Consider the following 20,972-nt stretch of genomic DNA (forward strand, 5'->3'; position numbering starts at 1 on the left):
GAGATAGGCAAAATGCTAGACTGGTAAATATCTATAGATTACTTAATTAGCGCAAGCAGGCTAATTAGTGACTACTTGTTGCCGCTCATTTTCGAAAGGGGACGCCAATAAACCATCATCATCATCATCATCGCCATTGAGTTGAAGTTCAGTTTTGAGTGAGGGAACGTTCTAGAATACGGGGATAAGCGTCTAACCATGTCGAGAATAGTATTCTCGGTGACATGTTTATCGGAACACCTATGTAAAACAAGCAAGGTGAAATCATCTTGTTTTAAAACACTACCCATAAATTGAAGAACACGAACTCGTCATGATCTGTCTACGAATGTGACCGCCTGCAGTGGAAATCCTAATCACACTACTATGGCATTTCTCCGTGCCGACTCTAGGGCTATTTTTTAAAGAGAAAGCTTTACTAACCTAGGCGAGCCGAGTTTCGCTGTCGTCAGCTATTTGACCTTCATTTGACTGCAGCTGCGCCGTAGCCTTGACAACACATCATGTGAGTGAGTTAGTGAGTGAAATAACATTTATTAGAGGTCCGGCGAGGACGCGAACTCGTCGCGTACCCGGCTAGCCCCACGTCGGGACCGGCAGGTCTAGCCCACCGGCCCGGTCGCGGGCACGCCGGACAGCCAGGATTTGCTTGTCTAGAGCGAGGCTACGCAGAAGCGAGTCCCCCTCATCCTTGCTGAACTTGAGGTATCTCGACCCGCACTCCCAGAGCATGTGTGCTAGATGGAGGTCTGCCCGCAGGACGGGCAGGCGTCGTCGCGATATACGTCAGGGTAACGCGACGTATTTCGCACCGAGCTCCGCCTCCGCCGCGTGCGCTAGCTGCCGCCGCCGGCTTGGCGCATGCTCTCTTCGTGCAATCCGCAGCTGGGTCGCCGCCTGACCACGTCACTCGCCGCGCGCCTGGCTAAGGGGAGCGCCGCGCTCGCCTAGTCAGTGCGAGCTTGGCCAAGGATGACAACGAGGGCGGGCCTTCTTCTCTGAGCGCTGCGCGGGGGCGGGAGGCTTTGAGCCGTCGTCGGCAAGCGGCGTCTCAACACCTCGCGGATTTACTACTAAGTGGTTCGTTGGAGAAAGGAAAAGTTGGCGCTATATTCTGCAGCCCTTGAGGGAGCACGGCTCAGTGCCCGGCGAGCTGCTTCACTGGAGAGGGTCCGGAATGTCAAGCCTAATCACCTAGGCACAGCCGTCATACCTGGCCTAACGATGAGTTTATACCTAAGTATAGTAATTACAGCTAAATCAAAGGTTAATCAAGTGAAACCAAGCCTTAACCAGGCTAAACCAAGCTTTCGCTTTGCATATCCATGGTTAGCTGAGCTAAGCCGCAGCCATTTTTTTTACCTACACTTCGTGCAGGCTCGTGTAGGCAAGTGTAGTGCTGGGCAGAGGCTATGACGTCGTGTGCTGTACTTGGCTCACTGGGCTGTAGCCAATCAGAGCAGACTGCGCGTCGTCTTCTGCATCAGCAGACGAAAAACGCCTGACTCCGCACTTCGCACTTACTGGCTGCGTATATGCTCTTGCCTGACAATAGATGGCAATGTACGAGTTTACTTTCATCAACAAATCTAAGCAAACTGTACCCGCCGTGGTTGCTCAGTGGCTATGGTGTTGGGCTGCTGAGCACGAGGTCGCGGGATCGAATCCCGGCCACGGCGGCCGCATTTCGATGGGGGCGAAATGCGAAAACACCCGTGTACTTAGATTTAGGTGCACGTTAAAGAACCCCAGGTGGTCCAAATTTCCGGAGTCCTCCACTACGGCGTGCCTCATAATCAGAACTGGTTTTGGCACGTAAAACCCCATAATTAAAAAAAAACTGCATCGAAATACATCGCGAATGCGCAGTGCATGAAGACAACCTGTCAATGCGTAGAAAAGAGCGTGAAGTCTGAAACAGCGCGCATCATCCGTGAGTAAGATATCTTTATATTCTAGGAAGATTAGCTCACATTTCTATGTGACACATGGTCACACCAGCACTTCGTTACCGTCCTTGCAGCGAATATTCAATATATCATCGCTAAATCAGTGCCGACAGTCACAGACAAAATGGCACTACGCATTTGCAACACCAGTCTGCTTGTTCGTCGTCTGCGGCCTACACTTGCCTAGACTAATCGAAACCGCAGTGTAGAAAGTGTAGTTTTCATGCTACACTACAGCTATAAAAATGGCTTCGTGTGTGGGCGGAGCTGCCCGTTTCTACACTAAGAAAAAATGGCGACTTCCTACACTTGCTACACTCGTGTAGCCAGTGTAGGTAAAAAAAATTGCCCCCACCTCCCCGAAGGGAATCGTGAGGAAATGCGAATGCATTTCTTGCGCCGAGAGTACACGGCGTAGTAATTTTAATGACGAGACGAGGATTTGTACCGTAACCATTTATTTACACATTCATCAGCACCTGTTGACGTTTCTCCGCCGCGTCTCGAACACCAACTTCAGCGTTCTCGGCTCGCCGTTGACGTCTCACAGCGGCGTATCGAGCACACATTTCCGGATCTTGGGCTCGGCGTTGGCGTTTCGCAGCGGCTTCCCGAGCACGGAGTTCGGTATCGGCAGCTCGCTTCGCTCGCTTGCGTTCGGCATCACGCGCTCTTCGCTTCGCAGCCTTGTCTTCCGCTTCTTCTCCTCCGGTTGATGATGACGTTGAAGCTACTACAGTGACGTCACCTCCAGCGAGAGGTGTAATGCTCGGGTTGGATTGTATTACACTTCTTGCTAGGGGTACCGTTGCCGTCAGACATTCGCCTTCACCGACTTCTGCCATCGCCTTAAGAGGCGCCCAGCCAGCGAACGGTCGAGAGTGAGGCGCGCGCTTCACTCCATTTATATATACGTGCGAGCGAGCGAACGGGAGTGTGGGGCGCAGGGAGGAGAGAGAGCGAACGGCGCGAGAAGGAGCGATGAAGCACTGCACCTACCCTCTCCTACACTCTCTCCACACACGCGGGAGCTCCGCCGAGTTCCCGCGATGCGAGCGCCCTCACACGCCAGAGCGCGCTCCTCCACTCACTCTCCGCTACTCCGCCCGCACCACTGGTCCGGTTGCTAGGGGCGAGGATAAGCGCGCGCGCCCGCAGCTGTTGCTATGGGAGAGGGAGTGAGAGCGGAGAGATAACACCTGCCGGCGCGCAGACACCGACAGACGCCTGACATGCCCCGACTAAGAAATGCATTCGCATTTAAAAAATGCAGCTCCACTAACGTGAAACCTGGGGAAGTGCGAAGCAGTGATGCGCCGGTGCTGGACAAAACAGTAGCGCTACAGCCCGGTCGTGATGACGCGTGACGGACGCCGACAGCCCGGGCAACACCGCCTAGACAGCTTTGTCTAGGAGGTGTTGGCCCGGGCCCCTAAAGTGTTTCGTACTTTAACGCGTGACGGACGCCGACAGCCCAGGCCCCTCGCACTTGAACGCGCGACGGACGCTGACGCCGACAGTCCGGGCCCCTAAAGTGCTTCGCACTTAATAACCTTACTATCGTTTACACCTGCAATGGCGTAGCGCCACGACGCTTACGCATATAGACGTCATTTGCAGTGAAGCATGCAGAGACGCAGGTATTTGTTGTTCCTGTTATATTTCAAAACCTTATCTCGTGAGCACTTTTAACGTAAACGCGTTGTCACGGAACTCAGCGACGTCCATCTGTTCTCTAAACGTTTAAGAAAGATAATCTTGCCTTATTCATTTATTTTAATTGGATTAAAAGACAGGCCCAGGTGAGTAAGTACTCTCAGTTGCTCCTGGTTGTTGCTTTTTTTTTTCGCTTTATTGAAGGAGTGTTTTGGCTGAAAATGCAGATGTAGCTTGAGCAGCGTGTAAGGCTCTTAAATGGATTATATATAGAAAACACCGTAAGTTTCGTTTACTGAAGCAATTGATGAGGACAAGGCTTGCGGATAACTTTCTGTAGCAAAGAAGCGATAGTTACGAGACATATCGTGCGGTATGCCTGCGATCTGCAGTAAGACCGCTTTTGAAAAAAAAAAGTCCCACATTTTCATCTGCGTTAGCTTGAGCTTGGGAAGAGCAAACATAAACACTTTAGTAACAACTGCTAAATCAGACAAAACACACAACTGAGGTTTGAAGTTTGCGCCTTTTCCCTTCCGCTTCTGGGCGGACGCGAAACCGTCGTACATAGAGGCTGCTTCGATTCAGCGTTTGTTATAAAGAAACTAAACGTGTGCCAAACGCTGCCGGACTACTTGGCGCGGTAACACATGTGCAGAAGCTCCACCCCCGTAGCTTCCCCTTCATTGCCACAGAAAGTTGTCCGCGAGTACAGGCTTTCGCTCCATGACGTCAGTCTACCTTGCCCGACTGTCATAGGATCAAGTGGGGATGCTCCCGAGTAATCTCTCAGCAATGAACCGCTTTTCAATTTTAACACGGTCTTAAACTTTAAAAGAAACCGACACCTTAAAAATCATTTGGCTGGGTTATTTGTAGCACTACCTCCCCCTTGGAGGCTGTAGCTGCAATGTAAGCATACTTGTAGAGCACGTACGTGCCTCGCGACCCTTGCCTCAAAGGGTCCTGTTGAGGTACTAGTGCTACCATCTCCTGTACGCCTCGCTAAACCACCCTTCATTGCAAACATACGTCACTAATCATTGCCATTATTTTAGTACATTTATATTATAAGCAATTTACAAAGACTTATTTTAGGCCCCTTTACAGCCGTGTTACATTCTTTTTCCCATTAATACTTCATTACACCATGGGTTTGGCGCTCTTTGGCCAGAACTGGCCCTTGCGCCATTATATCCCATTAATCAATCAATCATCCCGAGTAATCCGCGGTGATTTTGACGTCACCGCTTTTGTCACGCCGGGCTTGACAGTGGAAATTTCAGTCCAAGTAGCATGGCGTCATAAAGCAGAGTGCACAGGCCTGGTACAGGGAGCTTACATGCAAGCGCTGTTGTAGGCTGGTTACAGCACTAAAATTTTGAGCGCTATTTGCAGCCAAGATTGCTGAGCAGCCATGTTGGTGCCCAATGTATAGCTTGAAGTCGTGGCGCAATTCCTCACGTTTCTTTTTTTCTTTTATGCTCTGACATGTGCCCGTGTTGGCGCATGATTTATTTATTAAATTTCGTTAAAATAGCGTTATAACAATTCGCGCCACAAACATGCATATATATATATATATATATATATATATATATATATATATATATATATATAACAAATCAAATTCAATTTTCAATTGTGTGTCGCACGAAACATATAAAGCATCAATTTAAGTGCATGGTGGCGTGTTCTTTGTAGCATTATCGCACATTAAAGCACTGTCGTTGCCCTCCACTTGCATGTAAAATAATGGGTGTTTTTCAAAGTGAGCGTTATAAAGGCTGTGCTTACAAGCCTGGTTAACTATAATATAAAGGTTCTAAACAGGGATAAGGTGCCTCTCCGAGGCTCACATCGTATAAGTTATGGAAAGGTTTCACTCCACAAGGAAGGAAGAAAAGAGTGGAGAAGGAAAGGCAGGGAGGTTAACCAGTTCAGCACAACCGGTTTGCTACCATACACATGGGAGCGGGATGAGGGGGAATGAGAGATGGGGAGGAGAGAAAGAGAGAGAGAGCACACATAACACAGCGCACTCCACAAATAGCTGACTGCAGCAAGTAGTAACCTTGCGAAAGCTGTCGCCATGCTTAAACAAGACTTGTGTGTACAGCGTTTGCATGCATGCGCCCCAATGTGGACGGCAGTTCGTTCTCCCATTAGCTGGATTCACACGACGGACGCGATCGCGGACTAATCAGTCATGTGAGATATGACGTAGACTGGATTATTACACGCCCAGTGTTCAAACGACAGTGGGGAACCGCAGGCGACAAGAAGCACGACACCACCCTGCCCGCTCTTCAATGCAACGACGACCGCGCGAACCCCCTTGGAACGCTGTGCACGTTCTCTCGCTGTCAGCGAGCTAACGGTGCGAGACCACGCAAACGAGACTTCTACAGTCAGCGTGCGCGGTGGGAGCAAACGTGAGAGATCACAGAGCACACATGTACGTACAGCATTACAGATACATTCGAAGGTCTCCGCCCAATGTCTATCGATTGTGCGTGCGCTGAAGGCCTCAATGTTCAGATGATCTCAATTTTCCGCACCTGCGTCTCAAAAGTGAATAAAGACACGCTTTTACACGCAGTGAAAAGTTTTGCCGCCTGAAGGTTAGTAAACAATCTCAAACACTACTTTCATAGCGCGGCTATGTCGCAGTCAGGCCAAAGTTGAATACTTCGGGCCAGCCGTCGTCCGTTTCGGGGCGTTTCCCATTTCGCCAGGTTTTAAAAACCAGAAGAATTAAAGAAGAAAGTAAAGTACCGCACCAATGGTACAAACCCCGTTAAACGTTCCCGTTTTATCTCTCGCTGTTGAATCTTCCCATCTCAGGTGCGTGTTTGCCTCGCTACGCGTGAGTCCGGAAGCCAGAGTGAACAGTTACGCGCACCTGGTGCGTGCATACACCGCTGTTGAGCTCGGCTTTTACCGGTGTTAACCCGTCCACGCAGTAAGGCAATCTCTCTCTTTCTTGTTAAAAGTTGTGAGTGCGAGTATTCACATCGTATAGAAATAGACTAATAGAACTCGTGCCGCGTCACTGTTCATATCCCATTTATTTTCGCTCTCTCTTATTTTCTTTCCGCCCTGTCACGGCATTGAGACAAGAAAACGGCTATAGAGTATTTCAGCCTCCTCCACCGCTTCATTCCCCCTCCCCCCCCTTTTTTTTCTGTCTCCCCAAGCGCCTTTATGCGTGGGGAAAGGACGAAACGGTCCAATGCGCTGCTGCAAGGCTGAACAGCCGTCGCATTGACTTTGCTGGGGATCTCATCTCGGAAGAGTGGCGCCATCCGCTCCGTAGACCGCCTTGTTTTCTTTTGCCACGATGAACGGCACGTTGTCTCGTCGGGCGAAGTCTGACCATTCCAGTTTCCGTTTTCCTCACTCCGGCTCATTTCTTTTAATTTTTATATATTTTTTTACTTGGTTTACTCCCACTTTTACCGTCGCCTTACTTCCTCTGACTCACCTTTAACCCTTTACCTCAGTACTCACTAGGGGGCCTTGGTTACAACATCGGTGCTGGTAGCGTTATTTGCGAGCAATACAACCGATAAAGTCACATCTCGGCGTTTTTCTTTTTTCCTACCTTTTGTTTCTCAGAGCTACCTCTTTGTTTGGGCTCCTTGAATGAGTTCTCTTTGTGCTCACTTCCCCCCCCCCCCCCCCCCCCCCACATTTTATAACTTTATGTTGTGGCATCTCCTTTCCTTGCCCCATCTGGCTCGTTCGGAATTCCGGGATCGACTTGGCCTTAAGAGCGGCCATCAGAGTCGAAGCTGTGTAGGGCTTACACGTTCGCTTCCCATCCGTCCAATACCAACAACCCCTTTCCGGGTCGTTCAGATTTTTGTCGAATCTCCGCCTCAATTTCCGCTTCGCCGATGCAGCTCCCTGATGATGTGGGCTTTCGATTTCTCTGCTCTCAGTAGGCCCGTGCAGGTAAAGCGCAGCGTGTAAGCAGAGAAACGCTTTTGATCCAGTGTCGCTTTCATTCATTCTTCTTCACAAATGTGATTTCCTATGTCAATAGTAGTCCAGCGGTTTGTTGTGCCAGCAACAAAAAAATGAAGAAAAATAAAAATTACATCGACGAACCACTGAGGATTACCTGAAATAGAAACCACGAAAAACAACAAAAGGATTTGAACAGTCAACATGAGCACTGACTGCGAACTTCTCATTTTTAGGACAACCTTTGGTCTTAAGTAATAGTCCGAAAACTAAGAATAAAAACAAAAATATGCAGAAAAGAGTTACAGTAGCAGAGGCGGAACACAGTTGAAGTAACAACAGCGTACCACATGGGCACGAATATTTTTTGCTGTTGTGAATGTGCACCGAACCTAAAGATGGTTCAAAAAACAGCAGTTCCGAACTAGTTCTTCGGGAAGGACTTCACGTGCGTCTCGGACAACACGTGGCGTTCATAGCTGCCTACCTGAAGACCCTGAAACGTTGTATTTGCCTCTCCAACGCTGACTTCACTACCGAATGTAAAGCCTACCACACTCAGAGCTATCAGAGTTCTTGCTAACCATCAAAGATCCACGCCAGAAACCCTCGCGAACCACAGTGTCCGTATACACTGGCTACTACTTAACGATGGCCACTCGCCGACCAGGCCTCGTGTTGTCTTTACTGACGTTTACGCATGCTTACTCAGACATAGAGCGGTCCTGCCCGCTTCGCAATGCCGTGTGATGTCTCGCACCTCCAGGCACATTAAGTAAGTCTGCATACTCGTAAAGCCGGATTGATTGCCAACACCTACCAGCCCAAAGTGATCCATAATGTTTGGGTGCGTCACGAATACTTGAATCGTGATGTCCCCTTCCCTACCTTTTTTTTCCGAACGCAGCTATGGCAGCAGTGTGTGGATGCGTGTTGAGTTGGCGATTCACACCTAAATTTGCAACGGGGAACATGCGCATAAACTTTTGCGTGCGTTGTCCGCTTATTGTACGCTCGCTCATTGTCGACTCTTCGTGTTGCGCTATTCGTACCCCGTGATGAGTGCTGGGATGTTTGCACAAATGCTGCCGAATCGGCCGCATTGCGACGACTGTCCACATTCTCAACATAACTGCCGACAGCGACAATGACGGCAACGGGAGCTCCCATTGCGGGCACCAGAGCACCTACGAAACAAAGGTGCACATATGAGCCGTTCGGTCTCTAACCTTAAGTTGGTCACTTGGCAGATTTTTCGGTCGCAGTGCCTGAAATGTACCGCGCGTTTTACCAGTCCGTGCTTGCGAATTGCCTTTCAAGGGTTTACTTGAATGCCAGAGCATGGGTTCACTAGGCAAGTTAATTTACAGAGTAGCGGTTCGTAAAAACAGGTGCAGCTGAGTCGGGACAGCGAAATTGATATTAATGAGGACGGACAGCCGATCATAAACACTTATGATCCAAAACATTTGTGAATTCGATCCCAGTTCTTAAACTTCAGCTGCGAACAAGCGCTTGAGTTCATTGCGATATCTGGCAATTCTTTATTCTTGTCTTTTTTTTCCCCGTTCAGTGGAATCTTTAAAATGAAAAGTATCACGTCGGCGTTCATATGTGCACGCCGGCAAAAATCTCTGCCATTAAATATCTCTCTTTATCTATTTCCGCGCAGCCTTAAACCCAGGCCTCACTGACCTCTCAGCGGGGGGGGGGGGGGGGGGGGGGGGGGAGTGCTCACGTTGGTTCTGCAGAGGCTGGGTTCTCGTTCTCGCAGAGCCGGGTCAGCCTGAGTCATTATGGTGCACATAATTAACTTAGACAGAAAGCAGGCTCTGGCGGAAGCGGCCACGCCCACAGTGGAAGCATGGCTTAGCTGCGCCCAGACCGTCCTTTATCAGTGCGCCTAGAAGTAAGCCAGGTAAGCGCGCGCTCCTATAAAATAATTAAGGTAAAAGTGTTTCCGGAGCTGCGCACATGATGTTTTTTTTTGTGTTTAAGCGAATCTTTTCGTGCCCACCCGTGCGGGTTTGGCGTGGCTGGCGGCACTGGTGCTGTCTGCTGCTGTGTCTGTCCGTATCTCGATGGATATGTTGTGGATGTATATAACTAAAGGGTTGTCTTGCACGATTGGCCGGTACCGGGCATAGTGCAAACCGGCATCGTGTATAGTGCGAACCGAAGCTGCCCGGGGTGGCCGGTGGTGTACGCAAGCGCGGACGTGAGCCTCAACACGAACACGTCTGCACAGCACTACACGAACACGTCATCGTCATTCCGTCGTTGTCATTTAATCACCTTCATTCCGTTGTCCGAATTCCTTCGTTGTATACCGTCGTGGTTCCGCCGTCTTGATTCTGTCGTCGTCATTGCACTGCATTGCTTATTCCTGTCGCCTGTTAAAATCACTGCCTAATGAAATGGCTGCACTGGCTGATGAAATAGCCCCGCAGAACGCTGACGCTCTCCCATTAGCCAGGTGAAATCGGTCAGCTTGTTCTACTCCGTGTACTGCGTTGAGGACGATATTAGTTTTGACACATTTGATTGCGCGGCTGGCATAGTTATTGCTTCGTTCATTTCAATGAGAGTCCTTCAGAAAGGAGGGATATTCAATGGTAACGTGATGTATTCCGGGTATAAAGAGCTGAAGCGGATCAAGAACCAATGCTCGCGAACCTTTGCGCGCTGACGTACTAGGTGTACAAAATGGTGCTGCATAGTCTGCGAAAAGAGACCATAAGTCGAATCTTTTGTTGCTCCGTATCATTTCCAATAATATACACGGCCGATTACCACAGAATTTAAGCACGAGTACCACGGGACTATAATTTTGCCCGCTTACTTGGAGCCTTGGCTGAATTCAGAAACCTTGTTAGTTGGCAAGAATTGTTTAAACAGTGGGTCGGACTATAAGGATGCCCCGTGCTGCAGAGCCAGTGTTTATTCGGCAAAGGGACTGGCCTTCGCCTTGTCTCCTCGTTGAAACGTTGGCTCAGGCAGCCTGACCCATCGCTTGCTTGTTGACAACTGCTTATAACTTCGTCTCCATCTTTCTGCTAGCCTCTTGTCTTGTAAGAATTGCTTGACACTGGATGGCTTCCATCGCTAGTATTACGCTCGCTACCACGATTAGCCAACGCCAGTTCGTACTAACCGACTCCAGCGTACGAATTACTTTCTGAGTATACGAACCTTGGAACGTTAGAAACGAAACATGACCCGCTGCAATGGCTGAGTGGGCATGTGGTACTGCTTCTCAGCAGCAGGCCGCGGTGCATTATGACCCGGCCGCAATGGGTGCATTACGACGGGGGAGCAATGAGAAGACGCCCGTGTTCTTAGATTACGTGAACGTTAAGCAACCTACATAAGCTGGCAAATGCTAGTCCGGGCCCGCCGCGGTGGCTTAGCGGTAATGGCGTTGCGCTACTGAGCTCGAGGTTGCTGGTTTCATCCCGGCCACGCTGACCGCATTTAGATGGGGCCGAAATGCAAAAGCGCTCGTGCAATTAGATTTAGCTGTATGTTAAAACAAAGACAATAAGTGGTTAAACTTATTCCGGAGTCTCCCACTATGGCGTGATTCATAATCCGATCATCGTTTTGGCACATCAAGTAGAGCTTAATTTTAATTTTGAGGCGTCAGTCCGACGGCCTCCGCCATGCGGTGTTATTCGTAATCCAGGTGACACTTAGTGGCCTTGAACAGAATTAGTTCAACACGGCACTTGCGCCAGGCGGAGGGCCCAAAAAACAAACGGCAGCTGGAAGCCTTTGTGTTTGAGTTTCCACGTAGCATAATTATGATTTCTCGTGTATTCGAATTACAATCCGAAGGTGTCATGTCTGCAGGTTGTGTGTAAGTAGTACTTTACGCATTTTCTGACGCAATATTTATCGACGTATACAAAAAGCAGGCTAGATTCAGTCCTCTAGTAATTATTACGTATTTGTCAAAAAGTGAAGGTTTGAATGTTTATTGCTCTACTGAGCAACGTGCTTAACAGTAGAGGAAATGTGTTTTGTAGTGTTTGAATGGCCGTATGTTGTTTTAAATACTGTTCGACGTTGCGTGTATGGTACATGTTGTCATAAAAAGTTTGTTTTATTCTTTATTTCTTGTTTGAAGACTGCAAGAGCGATAGTCGTACATTTCGGAAACAGTTATTACATTGTTTAGTGAATAAGTTCTGAGTATGGAAGTTTGATAGCACATTTTCTCTAGCACGTAAAAACTTAGTAAGAATTTTATGTATTTTTCTAACTTATCTTTACTCGTGCAGCTCCAAGCTTGGCGGCAGTAGTTAAACCCCATAGAGTTAATAAATGTGTTGTATGTTAACATCACAACACTGCACGGTAGTATTTGATGATTGGCAACACACCTGCTCATCCCACGACATGTTTTCTTGAAAAACTACACAATTTCAATGGAGCTTGATTGGGGGGAAACGTTTTACGGCGAAACTGTATATGGCTAGTTTACAGCAGATCGATGTCCGTAGACCAAAAAACGCGGGCTGATCCCGAAGATAGTGCAATACCGGGCCGACCTGCGGCAGAGGTTGAAGCAGGCTTCAAGCACTCCGCCAACTCGTGAAAATAAGTTCAATATCTTAGGTCCAAATACAACCCGTAACAGATATTAAGGTGATAAGAACAGATACTACATTTTGACTCGCGTCGGCCATGTCTACGTTCGCACCATACACGTGTACACCATCCCACGTGTTCAAACTAGTGCGTACCAATCTGACTGTCTTCGGTCTTCTGACGACATGTTCTACGTAGGCTCCTTTCCTCAGTTCTGCTCTGACTGTGAAATGGGTAGGCCGCGTGCTTGTACGATCTGAAGAAGAACAGCGTGCCTACTAAGAACGACGGCGTGAACAGAAACGGGAATGGCCGGGTGGCGGCGGAAGGAGACCACCGACGATGAGCGGACCGCGGACGCCAAGTGTAAGTGTGCTGCCCGCCAGGACCGCGAGGCGGAAAGAAATGCAAGCCGTCCATGCGACCCCCATCCCAAAAATTTGGAACGTTTCACCGGAGCAACGGTCAACCACCACATACGCAACTTCGCTGGTCATCCACCTTCACAGAGTGGAATGGCACTGAACTTATTTCTTTCTGGCAACGTCTTTGTTTTTAGCATGAAAAAAAAAAACGCTTTCGCATTGGTATTGTTTATGTTTAAACTATTTTTCTGTAACCACTTCAATAGTTTAGCAACCGACAAGTTAGCACGGCCTTCAAGCCCGTCTGCAGTTGTCCCTGTTAAAATAAAGCTAGTTTCGCCCGTTTGGGTTATACATGTAGTGCTAGCAACGGTTGAAATTATATCTTTAACGTATATATTAAAAACGAAAGGGCAGAGAATACTACCTTGCGGCACTCCGCAATGCACTAAATTGACATCAATGCACATCTAAATTGACGCTTTGATAACGATGCTTTGAATATATAACCTAATTAAGTCCGCAGCCTTCTCGCGGTAATCGTAACGTTCTGGATTTCCAAACAAGAGTGCGTGATGAATATGGTCAAAGGCTTTTGTAAAGTCGATAAAGAGTCCAAGCATCAATATTTATGCTTCTATTCGGATAATTGAAAAGGTACTCTTTTTAAACAAGTAAAGCAAATTCTGTGCCAGGCCCTTGCGGAAACCGTAATGAGATTCAACCAGTATGTTGTGGTTGTTGTCAAACTCGGTAAGTTGTTTGAGAATTAATTTCTCAAGGACCTTTGAAAAAACTGGAAGCACTTAAATTGATAGATTGGTATCCATTTCACCCTTGCTGCTTCTTTCTTTTTTGTGTGTACTATGGAGACTCGAGCAGCTGTATTTTACTGGGAAAGGTACCTTGACTTAGACAATGTTTAAAAATGTGTACAAGGCATGGTGCTAAAAGCCGAGCAGCATAATTTATTGGCTTTGCTCAAATACCATCGATGTCTTTGGAGGCGCTGTTGTTTAAGCTTCCATTTGTATTTATTACATCATTTTCACTCAATATTTTAGCGTAGTATTTTTACTTAATTTTTCGTATACTTTACGGAAATAGCGTTATTTTTACGCTGTCTTAATTAAGGAAGTTGAATGCTTGCTCTGCTGTAGTACTCACATATATAGTGTCGTTTGATTATCAACTCCAGAATTAACACGATAGATGCAAATTTAAGGTGACTTCGTCCATGTTATCCGAAGTCTGCAAGCGCCGTGGTCAAAACTATAGCACCTGTATTCACAACAAAAAATTATGCTAAATCTGTTCGTGAGAGCAGTCGTCAGTTAATCCTGACGTCGAACATAATAGCCGAGGCAGTCGGCCAATGGCAAACAGCACTTACAAAGTGCTGCTACAAAGGCTTTGTGAATAGTGCCAATTTGGACAATTTGGATGAACATTGCACGGAACGCCCGTGTCGTCGTCTTCTGGTAGTCATATTGTCTGCGCTGTTTGTTTAGTAAGCTTTCTAAATTCTACCTTAGATTTGCTAGGCGCGCACCGTATCACGTCTTCTGGAACCGTAATGCTGCTTCAGTACATTTAAATGGTTGCTGCTTACCGAGTGACGCCAGTAGGAGAAGGCAGGATACTAACTAGGCAACTCCAGCCGTGCTGCGGCTCGATGACTATAACGCCAGGCTGGGGTAGAAACGTGTGCTAGAACTTAATCCCACTGGTTAGTTACGGGGGAACCGTCGCTGTACGCTAGCAGCCAATGCTCGCAAAATCTACTGATTTAGGGCGCTTTGACAGAGAAAAATGCGCAAGCTTTTCTGCACCTTTATTATTCGCGATTCCATATAGAAAAGTTCTACCGCGCAAAGCAACAACGTCAAGTGCCGTTGTTGAAAAGACCTCCCACTAAAACTTTGACTACATTTTCACTATTATTGTAGCTTTGCGCTGGCCTCCAAAATGTAGCATGATATGATGTGGTTTATTACCTCTAAATAACATTGCGGCGGAACTCATCTCACGATTACGGTCAATGTTAGCGTGATTAGCAGCCAACCAATGTAGCGACACACTGTATTGCCGGAACGGGTCATGTATGAGGCATGTACTGCATCCGCACTCCTCTTTACTTGCTGGAACCACCCCACTATCCTATCTCGGGCTTCCCTTTGGATACATACATGCATACATACATACAAAACATACATGCACTCATGCATGCATACATACATGCATGCATGCATGCATGCATACATACATACATACATACATACATACATACATACATGCACACATACATACATACATACATACATACACACATACATACATACATACACTACATACATGCATACATACATACATACATACATACATACATACATACATACATACATACATACATACATACATACATACATACATACATACATACATACATACATACATACATACATACATACATACATACATACATACCGCAGAGTGAGTGAGGTACCCCAATGATGGCATGGCATGATAAACTTTATTCAGGTCCTGAAGATCAACCCTTAGGATGACGCAGGCGGCTCCCACAATACTACGGTGTGAAAGCAGCAAAACAAGGTGATTGATCGTGGCAGCTTGACCAGCCCGAACACGCTCAACAAATATTTTCCTTAAAACCTTTAATGGAACGCCGCAAGCATTTCTTCGAATATTTATTTCTTTTTTTTTTCTCCATTGCCTTGTCCTGCATATTTCGTTTACGAAACTGTTTTGTTCTACTCAACACCAACGCCAATAACCTAGGGGTATTTCCGGTGCATCGATTTGCCTTGCTCTGCTATTCCCATTCCACTTCGGTTTCCTCTCCCCGCTGGTTCTTCGTTTGTGTCGTCTCTCTTTCCCCCTTACCGAAGTGTAGGGTAGCGAACACTGGGCACGGCCTTGGTTAAACTCCTTGCCTTTCCGCCTTCTTCGTCTCTCTCTCTCTCTCTCTCCTGCAAAGTGCAGTCTTCCCCGCATGTATCCCGCCGCATTGCATGGGTCGTCGCGTGCGACGCGAATCTCTTGTCGCCCGCCCGCCAGCCGTGACACGCGTCGTTGAAGCCGTACATATTCGGGGTGAACCCCGATGTCCTAGCCAGACACGCTGCTCGAGGGCCCGAGTTCTGCTTGCTTCGATATAAACCGTCCTGAGATCTCACTGGCGCGTCGCGCGCTGCTGCGTCCATGGTTGTTGCTCGCTTCTTTCGGCGCAAACTGGGTTGCGCTGCCGCTCGAGCGCGTCGACCGTGCTGTCGCGGTGCTGTTGCGGTTAGTTGTTAGTGCGAGAGTCTGCAACAGACGTCCCTGGCAAATTCATGGCGGAGTCCTTTCGCTTCTGTATGTAATACACTTGTCCGCATCTTATGACAGGAAGCATCTTGCGAACGCACTTATGAGGGCGATGTACTGTGGTGCCTAAAAACAAAACAAAACAAAAAAAAAAACCCTTTGTGCCGCGGCGAACTTGGGTGATCTGTTGGGACTTTTGATTGCCAGATGTTCGTTCTGGCGTTTCTGTGTATGCTGTTGAAATACTGATAGTTTCACCCTTTCTTTCTGTCTTCCACTATGTTTCGCTGGTGCTTTTTTTTCTATGCTAAATGTATCAAGTCTACAGTTCGCGCACATCATGTCTTCAGCTTTAAAATCGTGTCGCACTATTTCGCACGCTTGGGTACATTCATACCATTTTTCGTACACTATAGGAGGAAAAAGAGAAGGAAAGGCACGGAGGTTAGCCAGTGTAAGTACGGGCTGGCTAACGGTTAAGAGGACAAAAGCTAATACAAGAAGAGAAGAGATAAAAAGTAGACAAAAGGTTCCCGCACTAACTCGATGTAACGCGCTAGAATATTCAGGATTCGTCACACAAACCTCAAGTCCTTAAGTATCGTAGCAACGCGATTAAAGCCGTAAGTGCCGAACCCGTTCGGTACCAGTGTGCTGAAATTTTTTCCACTGTCAAGGGGGGATCATCCATTTTGCCACGCGCGGTTTAAAGTGCTTTTCCTATCTTGCTGTAACGGGGTACAGTAACACAGGAGGTTCTTGATCGCCTCCTCGTAGCTTCAGTTGCCGGGGAGCAGGGCTGTCGGCCCCTTCGATGGGGAAGGAATAGGCATTCGCGAATGGCATGCCGAGCCATAGGCGGAGCAGAAGTGCTTCTTCAGCTTGTGGTATCCCGTGTGGAAGACAGAGTTGTAGACGTGGATCCAATTTGATCCACTGTGCCAATGTAGGGCTCACGCTCGAGTGAGTGAGGCCTTGTGGCTGCATCCGTTCTGGACAGTGCTATTGGTGTACACTGGGCATCATCGTACGCTATAATTGTTCGTAAGAAAACGCGGCCGCCAATTTTGATACCGTGTCTGTCATTACACTAGCGATACCATGCTCTTATCGATGGCGCTTAGCCATTGACAGACAGTTCCTATAGGAAGAAAATGTTTCGTGTATTCAGCCCCTGATGGCACACTGTGGCATAAAGCTTGCAACACTGCTACCTTGGGCTTTTGGAATATGTCCTTCGAAGGATAGCTTTGTGGACGCCAGGACAATTCATGTTGGAGTATAGTTGGTGTACTAAGCAAATGGCACAAAACCACTCGCAGAGATGCAGCAAGCATGATCTTTTTACAAGTACTTGCAAGAGTCTTACGAAGTGCCTTTTCTTGCGCTGCCCAGCAGAACTGCACTGCAAGTAGCGGAAAGGAGCAAACGAGAAATCACGTCGAGTCTACTCGATCTCACGTACAGCTGTAATATTCGCGCAGTCTTGTTCAGCGTTACGAGAATGCTTTACCTTGGTGCCTTCAACCAAAGTAATTACTAAGCGTTTGCATTGCGAACTCAGCGTTGACGCTTAGCGCCCATGAGCGGAAAGCAAAAATGGTCTGCATTAGCCCGAAGCTGCAGCTTGTTCGCTCAGCAGTCCATTCGTATAGCACGAAATATCAGCACGGACGTTAAAACGAAGATTTGGCGCTTTTCGAGATCCGAAATGGCTTGTTCGCGTCAGTTAACTAGATTAGTTCGAAGTTTATGGGACGTAATGTGAGACCAGCAGTCATTCTTTTTTCTACAGCCTCGGCGATATTTCCATTCCTCTATCTCTCTTTATGTGTTCCCTCCTCTCCTTCTAGTTCGTTATTTTATTTTAATTGCATTGTCTATCTTTGTTGTGCTTGCCGTTAAACCGAGACTTATGGCAGCTGGTCTCGGAGATGGTACACAGCACAGCACGTATTGATCGGGACTTTATTTTTTATCCTGTTTTTATTCTTAGGTAATGTATTTCACTGTCGCTGTTGTGTTCCTTTGAGCTCGCCGTATATCGCGTCGTCTCGTCTCGGACATTATATGCTTAGCGTTTTATTCCTTAAGCACACTCATATGACAGCATGAAATGCCTATTTGATATAAAGTGTGCTTTATTTCGCTTTGGATGCGTAGCCGGTGACACCCCCCCCCCCCCCTCCCTTTCTATTAGTTTTCTCTGTTTCGTCACCTACATAACGCCGTCGTCGTACTTTTGTCTGACCAAGTACAGAAAATTTGCTTCTTCGATTGCTTGCTCTATTTCTTTTATTTAAACCAATCGTGGACATAATTTTCTTGAAAAATGAATACCGAATGTTCTCATAATCTAGAGTACGATATCAACTAACAATAAAGCTATGGTTTTAGACAGCTATTTTAATACCCTTAATGGTAGTTTCTTCTTTTCAATTGTGAATCGGTAAGGAAGTGGCGCAGGCATTTTCTCGCGCTTCATTCAAACTGCACATTCGAATCTGAAAAATTGGCGCTCAATGGGCTACCGGCAATGTTGCCAGGTTGCGTTCATCAGCTACTTCCGTGTCAGCGCCAGCCTTCTTCATACCTGCCATTTATTTCTTCACACAGCACCTGAGTGTAGACGACGACAATAACCTTTATGTTTCGTTGTTTTTTCACCTTATATGACACGCGTTAATTAGTTGCTTGTGTGGGAGGCTCCAATTACATTAGAAGATCGCGTTGTCGAAACTCTTGATTAAGGGCTATCTACACGTCAGTTCAACGTACTTTATGCCAGCTTCACGTGGATTTCGGCTCATTATTACTTGATTTTCATGGGTGCCCGGTGCCCGTGGAGACTATGCAGTATAAGGCCGCACGGAGCTCGTAAATTTTGTTCGCTTGCAACATTTATCCTTCTCGTATCGTTCTCGCTGGCCTGAGTACCCGCGCGGCGCGCATTTTGGAGAGGTAATTATATGCGCATGGCAAAAAATACCCGCCCTTTAGTTTTCAGCGCGCGCACCGCACCTTACGACAGGCTAGCGCCGCTCGGAAAGAAATTTATCCGAGCACGGGCGCACTAGCGTAATCCAGCGCATGCAGACAAGAAGGAACGCGCGAAGTCTCCTGAACTTTCCGGCAACGTTGGCAAAGTAAGGCGCTTCCTTCGGCTGGATTAATTATACAGCGTGCATGTAATCACGAGCCACTCTGGCGAGATGCTTTATCGCCGGATCAACGAATGGCCGGCGGCTTTCCTTTGCAGGCTCGTCTAGGCGGTGGTTTGGTCCACAAGCTAAGAAAGAGAAAACGCTCCACACCGACGTAGTTGATGCGTGTATAAAGAAAAAAAAAGTCGAAACAAGAACATAGCCCAGAAACAAAGAATACATCCAAGTTTCTAGCAACCCTGCATCGGCGCTTTGTTTTCTCAAGTTTGCCGGGCTGTGGACTTGAGACTGAAGCCGCGTAGAAACGCGGACCGCCCCGCTGCAGGTGAACCCCTTCTTTCATGGCCGGTCTTCGCTCGTTCTCTTCTTCTTGCCTCTCCCGAGTGTCGACATGTGGTGAAGGTACAGTGCAGTTCCCTGTTGAAAGGAACGCGCAATTTGCACTTGGCTTCCAATTGTAGCCTAAATATGGCATGCATGCATCCAGATTGTTTTTTGTAATGCGTAAGCATAAGGAGTGTCAAAGTGTGTGTGTGTGTGTGTGGGGGGGGGGGGGGGGGGGGTGCATTGGTAGTTGAGCGGTAAATGCGAAAGAAATTAATGCCTGAGCATAATAACGTCGGACCTCTTTGAGGTCCCGGATGCATGAGTTAAATCGCGTTCACAGCATTTCAGAGTGTTGTTCAAGAGCTCACTCGGCACACATACTGTCTCCTCGAGGAGCCAAGTGCAAATGAGGGTGGTCCGGCTCCGGACCATTCACAGCATACCGTATATTACCATATATGTCCTGCCTCGAGTATATATAAGCTTCTTTTTTTATCTTGCTTCCCCCTCCTCCCAGTGTAGGGTCGCAAAACTGATCTGCACATGTAGGCTACTCGCATTAGAAGGAAAAACCTTCTGACTGCACTTAATATTCATCAAAAAGACTGCCATCCCTTGAGCTATACGACACGTGCTTGGCCCTTGAACTAACGCTTCCTCTGCATCTCGCTCAACGAAGGCACTTGTAACTTTCCTCAGAGACGCTGGTCTCAATGAAGACACTGCAGTTTGTTGAGTGTTGCGGTGTGTTTCGTGCACGTTGTGTATCTGTAACGTGCCCTACGCACATCGTCTCATTTTTCATCATCGTCATATGCAGTAGCATGTTACGCATGGCGCCAGGCAAACTTTTCTAGCATTATAAATAAATTTGCCCCCCCCCCCCCCCATCTCTCTATCTCTCTGCCTTTCTCCTTTCTATCTCTCCCTTTGTCTCCTCAGACGTATAGGGTGCGTAAATGTGCGGGTGAATCCCCGAGGGCACTTAGCGTCGTATCCCGTCGATCGCTGCACCCGGATTAGCCTTCACCAACATAGAGAATACCAAGAGCGCACATCAAGTGGTCGCCGCCACCACTTTGCCTCGGCTGCCCCCGTGGAGTTGGCTCCGCTTTCCGGCCGGCATTGGTGCTCTCTCTGCCGTCTAAATTGCGCTTTAGGCGCCGCTGTCCGACGAAAAGCAGCAAAGCGGAAGAAAATAGTACCGACGTTCACTGGCGTGTTCTTTGTCCGCAAACTGCCGCAGCTGGCCCAGCTGCCGCTTCTGTTTTCCATTGCTTCCAATGAGCGACAAAACTTCCCAGATGTTTTCTGCCAGCATCTTCAACTTCATCATTTCTCGTATGTTAGTCGTTTGATAGCGATATACTATACAGGCTGGCCCAGCCAACTTTAACCAAGATTTCAACTATAATGGACGCGACTAAAAGCGCGTTGTTCGTCAGATTACACAGCAAATAAAAAAATGTTTGCCTTCCCAACGTGGGAGCGGCCCGCTGCGCGCTGAGTCGCGTACCTCAGGACTTTCATTAAAGTTTTACATCCATCCATCCATCTTCCCTTTAATGGTATCATTAGTCAAGAATAATTAATAAACTTCGCAAAAATCTTGAATTCAC

General features: G+C 47.6%; 1 pseudogene; it reads right to left on the bottom strand.

Annotated features, from left to right (window-relative positions):
• Positions 1 to 12,087: 12,087 nt before the first annotated feature.
• LOC119457185 (U2 spliceosomal RNA) lies at positions 12,088 to 12,268 on the bottom strand (annotated as a pseudogene).
• Between the last annotated feature and the right edge of the window lie 8,704 nt (positions 12,269 to 20,972).

This window comes from Dermacentor silvarum, chromosome 6 (assembly GCF_013339745.2).
Source record: "Dermacentor silvarum isolate Dsil-2018 chromosome 6, BIME_Dsil_1.4, whole genome shotgun sequence".
NCBI classification, from domain to species: domain Eukaryota; kingdom Metazoa; phylum Arthropoda; class Arachnida; order Ixodida; family Ixodidae; genus Dermacentor; species Dermacentor silvarum.